We start from the raw sequence: 8983 nt of genomic DNA, 5'->3' as shown, positions 1-8983 counted from the left end.
AGTTCCTCTGCAGTTCTCAAGATCCTCTGTCATTCCAGGCTGGGCACTCAGTGCTGCTCCAACCTCTAGGTCTTTTGGGCCTCACTGTCCATCACAGCGAGTCCTGTCCTTCACCCTGTCCTCATCCCCCAGCCCTAGCTGACAGCTTCTTCCCTGTTTTTCTCTGAGGGACAGACATAGTCCTGTATTTCTCTTCGTATTCACCATGCTACTCCATTGACCCAGGAACCCGTATGTAGCCCCCAAGAAATTCTGTAGGCAGTTTCGTTTCTCAATTGATGGTCCTCAGTCAAGACGTTTCAGATATAGTCGTATGATGGGGGGCAGGCCGAAGTGGGGGGATAGTAGTGCTGCCTGTGCCAAGCAAGAGGTCAGCTAACAAAGCCATTGCTGTGCAGTCAGAACCAACTTGTATCTGAGCCTCCTGCAGGTCTTCAGAGCCTGTGGATGGCATGTGAGGAGATTACTCATCCTTCTCCCATGGAGCAGCTGGTGGATTCCAGTTGCCTGTCTTTGGTTGGCAGCGCAACTCCTTACCCACTAGGCTACCAGAGCTGGAGGTGGTTTCCTTTAATTGTCTCCTTGCTTTGCCACCTATCCTGTAGGAACAAGGAGTTCATTATGGAGACTGAGTTCGTTCCAAGGAAGAGCTGGAGACTGCACCCCAGCTGTGGAATATGCTTTCCCTCCTTAGTGCTCTGCTCCCATAATCTTTCTTTACTAAAATGATTTTTAAAAAATTGTAGTCGTTGTGTACTGTCGAATTGGATCCGACTGGAACCGGAGGATATTTCCCCTCCTTCTCCAGCAGTGCATCTGGTGGATTTGAACCACGTGCATTAGGGATTGCAGCACAACTTCTTGCCATTAGGCCACAAGTTGTTGTTGTTGAGTCAAGCACGACTCATAGTGACCCTATCAACGAAAGGCCTGAAGTCTTTCTATGACTATCAACATTTTTCAAAGTTCATAACTTCCAGAGGCATGTTGTTTAGGAAACCAGAGCTCCACTAAAATGATTGTCTCCTCAGAGTCTATCCTGAATTCCAGAGCCTCACCACAGCAGTTAGTTAATTAGGATTATCCGACAGAGACTAGATGTTATGTGCTGCCGAGTCAACTACAACTCACTGCAACCCTACACACAATACCCCATGACCACTGCTTTATCCAGAGCCAATCTCACTGTCTCTGATACACATAACCTCAATCCTCAGTTATTGCGTCAATCAATCTCATCTGGAGTCTTCCAGTCCTGCACTGTCTCTCCACTTTTCCAAGCATGATATTCTTCTCCAAAGACTAGTCCCTCCTGGCTATATGCCCAAAGTGTGTAAGATGGCATCTCAAAATCCTTGCCTCCAAGGAGCAGCTTGGTTTCACCATCTCCAAGACAGACCTGTTAGTTCTCTTAAAAGTTCATGTTATGTTCAGTACTCTTCTCCAGCACCACAACTCACAGGTATCAGTTCTTCTTCTGTCATCCTTGGTCATTCATTGTCCAGCTCTCAGATTCATAAGCAAGTAATTATGATGACCATGGCCTGAATCAGGGGCATCTTAGTCTCTAGACGGACATTGTTGCTCTTCAGCACTCTGGCGAGGTCCCTGACAGCAGATTTTCCAGAGCAGTTAGTCTTTTGATCTCCTGATTGCTGGTGCCAAAAGTGTTGATTGTGGAACCGAGCAAGCAGAAATTGTTAACAATCTCAATCTCTTCTCCATCTATCATGATGCTGCCAATTGGCCCAGTGGTGAGAAATCTTCATTTTCTTGACGTTGAGCTTCAATCCATATTGCAAACTACAGTGTCTGACTTTCTGCAGCAAATGCTTCAGGCCCTCTTCAGTTTCTTCAAGCAAGGTTGTGTCATCTGCAGGAACACCTAAAAGTACTGCCTTAAGTCATCCATGTAACGTGGGGCTGAAGCCCCTCCTGGAAACCACCTCTCAACCAAATAATAGACTGGTCTATAAACTAACTACACATGCACAGATTGTGCTCCTTACATTAGTCAGCAATACTAAACCACAGTGTCAACAATTTTGCCCCAAACCAAGACCAAATGGAGTAAACGATGGGGAAGCCAGAGAAACAAAAATGAGAAATGTAGGTGGAAATGAGGAGAGTGCTGACACACTGTTGAGTCTGTAAATAATGTTACAGAACAATTTGTGTATGAATTATTGGCTGGAAAACTGTGTAAACTTTCACCATAAACACAATCAAATGTTAAAAAAGATTTAGCCTAGAAATTGTGCAACAACTGTTTTCATTTCTTTTAAATTCTGTTTTTCCTAACCCAAATCCTAACCCTATAATGTTTTTTAAATTTTATACTGATTTATTTACGTAGCTTGCATACATTTTTTTCACACCAGTTCTTTCTGCCTCCTTCCATCCATCAAATTGTGTGACTCTAGAATTATCAACCCCCCATCACACCCATCCTCAGCCCTCTGCTCCCCTTTTCCCTCCCTCTTGTGGTGGTGTTTTTTTAAAAGATGAACCACGGGAGGGGGAAGGAAGGAGATGGGAGGAAAATTAACAATGAATGAATGAATGAAAATCCAACTTATCTGTAAACGTTCATTAAAATATCAATAAAAAAAATAGGATTAGAGAGGCATCTCTAGATAAAGCAATGGGTTAGTGAACTTGTACGGTAACTAAAAAGCTGAAGATTGGAATGCATCCAAAGGCACCACAGAAGAAAACTCAGCCACTGAAAATCACCCTTGTACAAGAGCCCTAAATCCTGCTCTATCTTATGCCAACCTCACTGTCTCCGACACACCTCCTCCTGCCACCCCAATCACTGAATCGATCCATCTCATCGAGGGGCTTCCTCTCCTGTGCTGTCCCTCCACTCTCCCAAACATGATGTCCCTCTCCAAGGACTGGTCCCTCCTTGCAACATGCCCAAAATATGTCAGAGGAACCTTCAGAGTCCTTGACTCCAATCAACCCCAGAGGGCACAATTCTACACTTACATACCTGGGATTGCTTTGAACTGGAAAACTTGATAGCAACAAGTGACTGGTAGGACTTAGTGTAAAAGGCTTGGATTTAAAAGTCAGACAGACTTGGATTTGACTCCAGGCCACAATCCTTCCTGGGCAAGATATGTCATCTCTCTGATAGCATCCTTTTCATCTGTTAATGAAAACTGTTGTTGTTCAGTGCTGTCAAGCCAGAACTGACTCGTAATTGACTCTTCAGTGATTTTCAGAGGCAGTAAATTGCATGGGAGGAGATTATCTATCTACCTAAGGAGCAGCTGGTGGATTTGAAACCCATGCCTTCAGGATTGCAGTCCAGCATCTTAACACTAGGCCTGATTATTGTTGTTGTTGTGCCGTTGAATCAAGTACAACTCATAGCCACCCAGCCCTATGAACAAGACTCACATCCTGTCAGCCTTACCAATCTCTGACACACTCAGGCCCATTGCTGCTGTCAATCCACCCGCTATAGTGTTCCTCTCATTATTAATGAGAATCAATGACCCTTATTTTGTAGTGAAGATTTCACCTTGTTTACAAAAATGCCTAGATGGAGTCTTACTGGATTTACCCCTTTCACCCTCTTCTTCCTGAGTGAGCCTTGGCAACAAATCTAAACTGCAGCTCTCCTTCGTGTGTGGGGGGGGTGGGGGGTGGGGGGAAGGGTGTAATATCCTTTACAAAAGGATTAGTTTTTCTTTTCATTTAGAAAGCACACTTTTGGAAAAGGCAGACTAATCATACTCTCAGTCCAAGCACATCTCTAGGAAGGCAACTCCATTTCCCAAATGATGCATTGGTGAGCAATCGTTTCCAGACTGGCGGCAATGACATGGGCAAGTAGTAATGGGTGTTCTTCTTTACTGGATAAATGAATAAATTAAAGATCCTGTTTACTGTATAAATAACTGAATGTGGAAACTACCAAATGATATCATTAATATCACTTGCAAAATACTGAAGATCATTCAAAAACAGCTGGAACAGTACATAGACATGGAACTGCCAGAAGTTCAAGCAGGATTTAGAAGAGGCCATGGCACCAGGGATATAATTGCTGATGTCAGACAGATCCTGGCTGAAAGTAAGGAACAGCAGCTGAATGTCTATTTGTGCTTTATTAACCACTGTGTGGATCATGACAAGTTGTGGCTGACACTGAGAAGAATGGGACTCCCAGAGCACTTATTTGTTCTCATGTGGAACCTCCATTCTAGACCAGGAGGCTGAACAGAGCAGAGGAACACTGCTCGTTTTAAAACTGAGACAGGAGTGTATCAGGGTTATAGTCTCTCTTCATACCTATTCAATCTGAGCAAATTATCTGAGAACTTGGACTCTATGAAGAGGGGTATGGCACCAGGATCAGAGGGAGTCTCATCAATAACCCACGTTATGCAGATCACACAACCCTATTTGCTAAAAGTGAGGAGTACTTCAAGCAGTTGTGGCAGAAGGTCAAGGAATGCAGCCGTCAGTATGGATTGCATCTCAATGCCAAGAAAACAAAGATTCTTTCCACTGGACTGATAGGCAGCGTCATGATGGATGGACAGGAGATTGAAACTGTCAACAACTTCATCTTGCTTGGATCCACAATTAACACCCTTGCTGCCAGTAGTCAGGAAATAAGGAAACACATTGCACAGGGAAAATCTGCAGTTAGGGACCTCTCCAAATGATTTAGGGAATAATGATGTCAGTTTGAGGACTCAGGTGCATCTGATTCAGACTATTGTCTTTCCAATCACTTGCTATGCATCTGAAAGATGGACAGTGAATAAGGTTGACAGAAGAATAATTGATGCTTTTGAGCTGTGGTGTTGGAGAGAAAATAGATGTCTTGGAGAGGATGCAGCCGGAGTGCTTTTTGGAGGTAAGAATGAGAAGACTTCATCTCAAATTCTTCTCCTTGGAGAGGGACATAATGCTGGGAAGAGTGGAGGGTCGGCAAAGGAGAGGAAGCATGGTGACTGCTGCAATGGTCTCTTGTGTATCAGGAAATGTGAGGATGGCGCAGGATAGAATACATGCTCATAGGGTCGCTATTTGTCATACTCGACTTGCTGGCACCTAACAACAAATGAAAGGTCTTTGTGAAAGTTTAATTCAAGGCAAACAAACTTCCTGGGTTTGAAGCATTCCCAACTCTCGTGGGATGACACACTCTCCTGCTCTCTAAGAGTTGGTCTGGAAAGGCAGACTCTAAAGCACTGAACCCAGCTTGTCAGGCTGTCTGGAAATGTCTTTTGGGGAATGACACCTTCTGGTAGCCTTTTTTTTTTTTTCTGACTGTTCCTTAGATATTCAATGATGCCATATTGGTGTGTTGAGTCCTAGAGTATGAACACTGCCAGGTGGACCATATCCTAACTCCCTGCATTATTTTTCTATGCCATACAATGATGTGATGGTAGGGGGACACAACAAGGATCAGAGAAACCTTCTCTAGATGTGTCCCTGGGTTTGGACTGACAGTAAAGACTCTTGTGCTCTCTCTGGTGTGTGACATGCGGGAGAGAAAAGACCACTCTGGAGCACAGGAAATAGTAACCGATTTAGAGTCCCAAAGAATGATAGTTAAGTTCCACGTCCTTACAGGCTATGTAAACTTGGGCAACTAGTATTCCTTCTGAAGGCCAAATTTTTGTCACATGTAAAATGGAAATCCGTTGTTCTTAGGGTCAATGCTGAGTCATACTAGGTGGCACTTAACAACAACAAAATGGATACTGTTGCAGGGTTGGTGTGATGACTTGCATAATAATGAATGCAACAGGGTTTAGCTGAATAGTAATGGATTAAAGACCATCTTGTGGAAAAGGGGTGGGAAAAGAGACTGTTTTGTGATGAAGACTCAATTTGAGCTAGACAGGGCGGACTCTGTCCCTCAATGTCCAATACTACCTCCTAAACACAAGCTTGTTCTTGGCCAATGTGAGCCATCCTTTCCAAGGGGCATTTTTCAGTCTATTAGCAACTCTTTAGCTCTCTTGCCCGTGTGTGGGAGGAGGCATTTCTGGCAGTGAAAAGATTAACTTGTCCATGCTAACAAAAAGATTGGCGGTTCAAACCCACCCAGAGGCACCTGAGAAGATCGGCCAAGCAATATCCTAGGGGTGGGGGCAGAATCAAGCCGCTAAAAATCCCATGGAGCAGAGTTCTACTCTGATATGTACGGCTTTTTTCCGGTGATGGTGGAAGCCCGAATGAAGAGAAGTACTGGGGAAACCGGTTCCTGAATGAGCAGAGCTCCGGGGATGGCTCTTGATGAGTCCCTTTCATGAGTTGTTTTAGGTCACTGGGGCTTGGATTAACATTACTGCAGCAAAATCCAACCTGGCCTGACACTTGGGTACAATTTCTTTATGCAATTTAATATTAAACTAATTAATAAGCAAAACGCAAAATTAATTAAAAAACACAGTTACACTAAATACAACACAGTCTTGGGGAGATCTTAGGGCCAGCTGCTTCTTGCTGCTACTCTTGGGAAGAGGTCAGCGGACTCCAAGACCACTGCTTGGACCCTCTCATGCGGCTCCAGGGTCTGCTCCTCCTGAGGCTTTAAATTCTCCTGCAGCAACTTCCTAACCTCCGAAGCAAACACCGCCTCCGCGGATGTCCTGGAGTCCGCGCAGCTGGCTTTAATGGCAAGGAGGACGTAGCCCCCATTGCACAAGTAGGTGTGGGCCCAGAGCGCACAAGCGCGGCTGGATGGGCTGGGCCACCTCGGCGAAGATCACGCCCACCATCCCGATGAGCACGCGGTGCAGGGGCGGGTGCAGGCGTCCTCAAGGACTAGGGTGATGCTGGCTCGCTTCTTGAACAGATCTTGGCTCTCCTGGTGCGAGAACTCGACTGCGTAGACCAGGCCAACCGGGCCGATGATGTCGGAAACGGGGGAGGCGGTGGTCCCCACGGACAGCACTTTGGACTTGGGCTTGAGGTGGATCTGGTCCACGCCGCCCCGGATGGCCGCGGCCGGCTTGGCGTGGACGGGGTTCCACGTGGGGTACTCGATTTTCACGCGGTCCTCGGTCACCGACCGGCCTGGCGCCAGGTTCCGCCACCCCGCGGTGGATCAAGACGCCCTCGTGCGGGCGTGGAACACCACGGCCAGGCGAGTGCCCTTCCTGCCTGGGGCGGCTCTTGCTCCCGGCCACCCTGCCGCCGCGGCCCCGCGCCCCGAAGCCGCCCCGGCCTCCCGGGTGGCCGCCCCGTCCACCTCCCTTCGCCCCGCGGCCGCCCCCTCGAGCCCCCGGGCTCACCCCTGCGCGGGCCCTCCAGGGCTTCATTGGGCGCCCCGGGGCTGGCGGCAGGTGTCAGGAGTCGCCAGCAGCTGAGGGCCCTTCTCAGGGGTTACCCGTGGCCGGAGGGGGTTCACGGAGTGGTGGCCTCAGGGAACCGGGAACGCAGGTTGGAAGGCAGCTGCTGGAGACTCCCGGGGGGCGTGGTGGGCGGGGGCCGGACAGGTGGACCGCAGTGTCGGTGTCCTGACGCGGCAGGGGTCAAGAGGGCATCACACCGGCCCTAACCGCCCCAACAGCCAGGATCCCGGTCCACATGCCGGGATAGCCTCCGCCCTCGTTATGCCCCGCCCCGCGGCCGCCCCGCCCCCCTGCTGGCTGGGGACTCTCTAGCCTTTCCGCAACACGGTGCTTCTGCAGCAACAGAGGCCAGAGGGTACGTAGGTTTCATCCTTTGTTTGCTGTGTGGTCCTAAACCCTCTCTAAGAATCTTGTCTGAACTTGGGCAAGTTATTGCATCTATCTAGGGTTCATTATTCTGTCTGGAAAATTGAATTAACGTTATCAAACAACATCTAAAAATAGGACTTATCTCAAAGGTTTGCTTGGAAGCACCATATACCTGTATCCTAGTCATGGCAGTTGTTTCTAATTCATGGCCACCCAAGGGGCACCGAGTAGAACTGCTGCATAGTGTTTTCAAGGAGCAAATCCTAGTTGGTTTTTCTGCTTGTTTGATTGGTTTCTTTGGGCAAGTGGGTGTTTTTGTTTTGTTTTTTGTTGTTTAGTTTACATATCGTTGTTGTTAGATGCCATTTAGTCAAATACAACTCATAGTGACCCTATGAACCCTGTCCTAGGTTGTGCTATCCTTATCTCTGACACATACTGCTGAAGTCACCGTGTCAATATAGTGTCAATATATGTTTTTTTAAAAAATAAAAGCACTGTAGTTAGAGCACTTCAAATCTGAGCACGGCACTGACCCTAATCATACAAGGTGGGTTGGAGCGCAAACTGGTACAGGCATTCTGGTAAGATACCTTCAAAATGCACCCTCAACTTTGACTCAGTTATTCCACTTTGGATATTTTATTCTAAATAGTTTACCTGAGGAAGAAAAGGTATGGTAATTGGAATAACTAGAGTAGGAGTGATGATGGAGGTGGTGTCGAGAACCACTATCGTCATGGAAAGATGGTGGACTTAAAAACAGGTGGGTTAATTCGAGAGAGATTTAGGAGTGAATTCACAGGACTTTCTAATTGACTCACTATGGGAAGTGAGAAAGAAGACAGCTTTAACCATTTTTGTGGTTTACTTTATTGTATTCTCCATCAACTGCACTAAATTCCAGAATTTAATCTTGAAATGTTAGCATGATGAAAGGATGATTCTTTAGTGTTAATGTGGAACACAGGCCAATATTCAAAATCCTATAGGGCACCTTTGCAGGAGCCAAAGGCACATTTTTATCCCTGGGTTTTCTCATCTGTGCCTCAAAACCTTGCTATTTCAGCAAACAGTATATTCTTTGACAATTAATTGGTAGGGAGAAGGGGCAACAGGGGCAGGAAGAACCATTGGTCAGCACCATGGACAGCAAAATGAATGGCAGAGTGAAAGAATTTTATAAAATAAAAGCACCAAGGGCAGTGGTGTGGTCACAATTAGGACTATTTTACAGGAAGCCCTGGTGGTTTTAATGGATAAGGAGTTGTGCTGCC

At 46.6% G+C, this 8983-nt stretch overlaps 1 pseudogene; it reads right to left on the bottom strand.

Annotated features, from left to right (window-relative positions):
- Positions 1-6416: 6416 nt before the first annotated feature.
- On the bottom strand, positions 6417-7304 carry LOC102871449 (annotated as a pseudogene).
- Between the last annotated feature and the right edge of the window lie 1679 nt (positions 7305-8983).

This window comes from Elephantulus edwardii, unplaced genomic scaffold, assembly GCF_000299155.1.
Source record: "Elephantulus edwardii isolate Elephantulus edwardi_28Jun2011 unplaced genomic scaffold, EleEdw1.0 scaffold00033, whole genome shotgun sequence".
In the NCBI taxonomy this organism is placed as follows: Eukaryota; Metazoa; Chordata; class Mammalia; order Macroscelidea; family Macroscelididae; genus Elephantulus; species Elephantulus edwardii.
The sequence above is the reverse complement of the archived record's forward strand: the minus strand, read 5'-3'. Positions and strand labels throughout refer to the sequence as shown.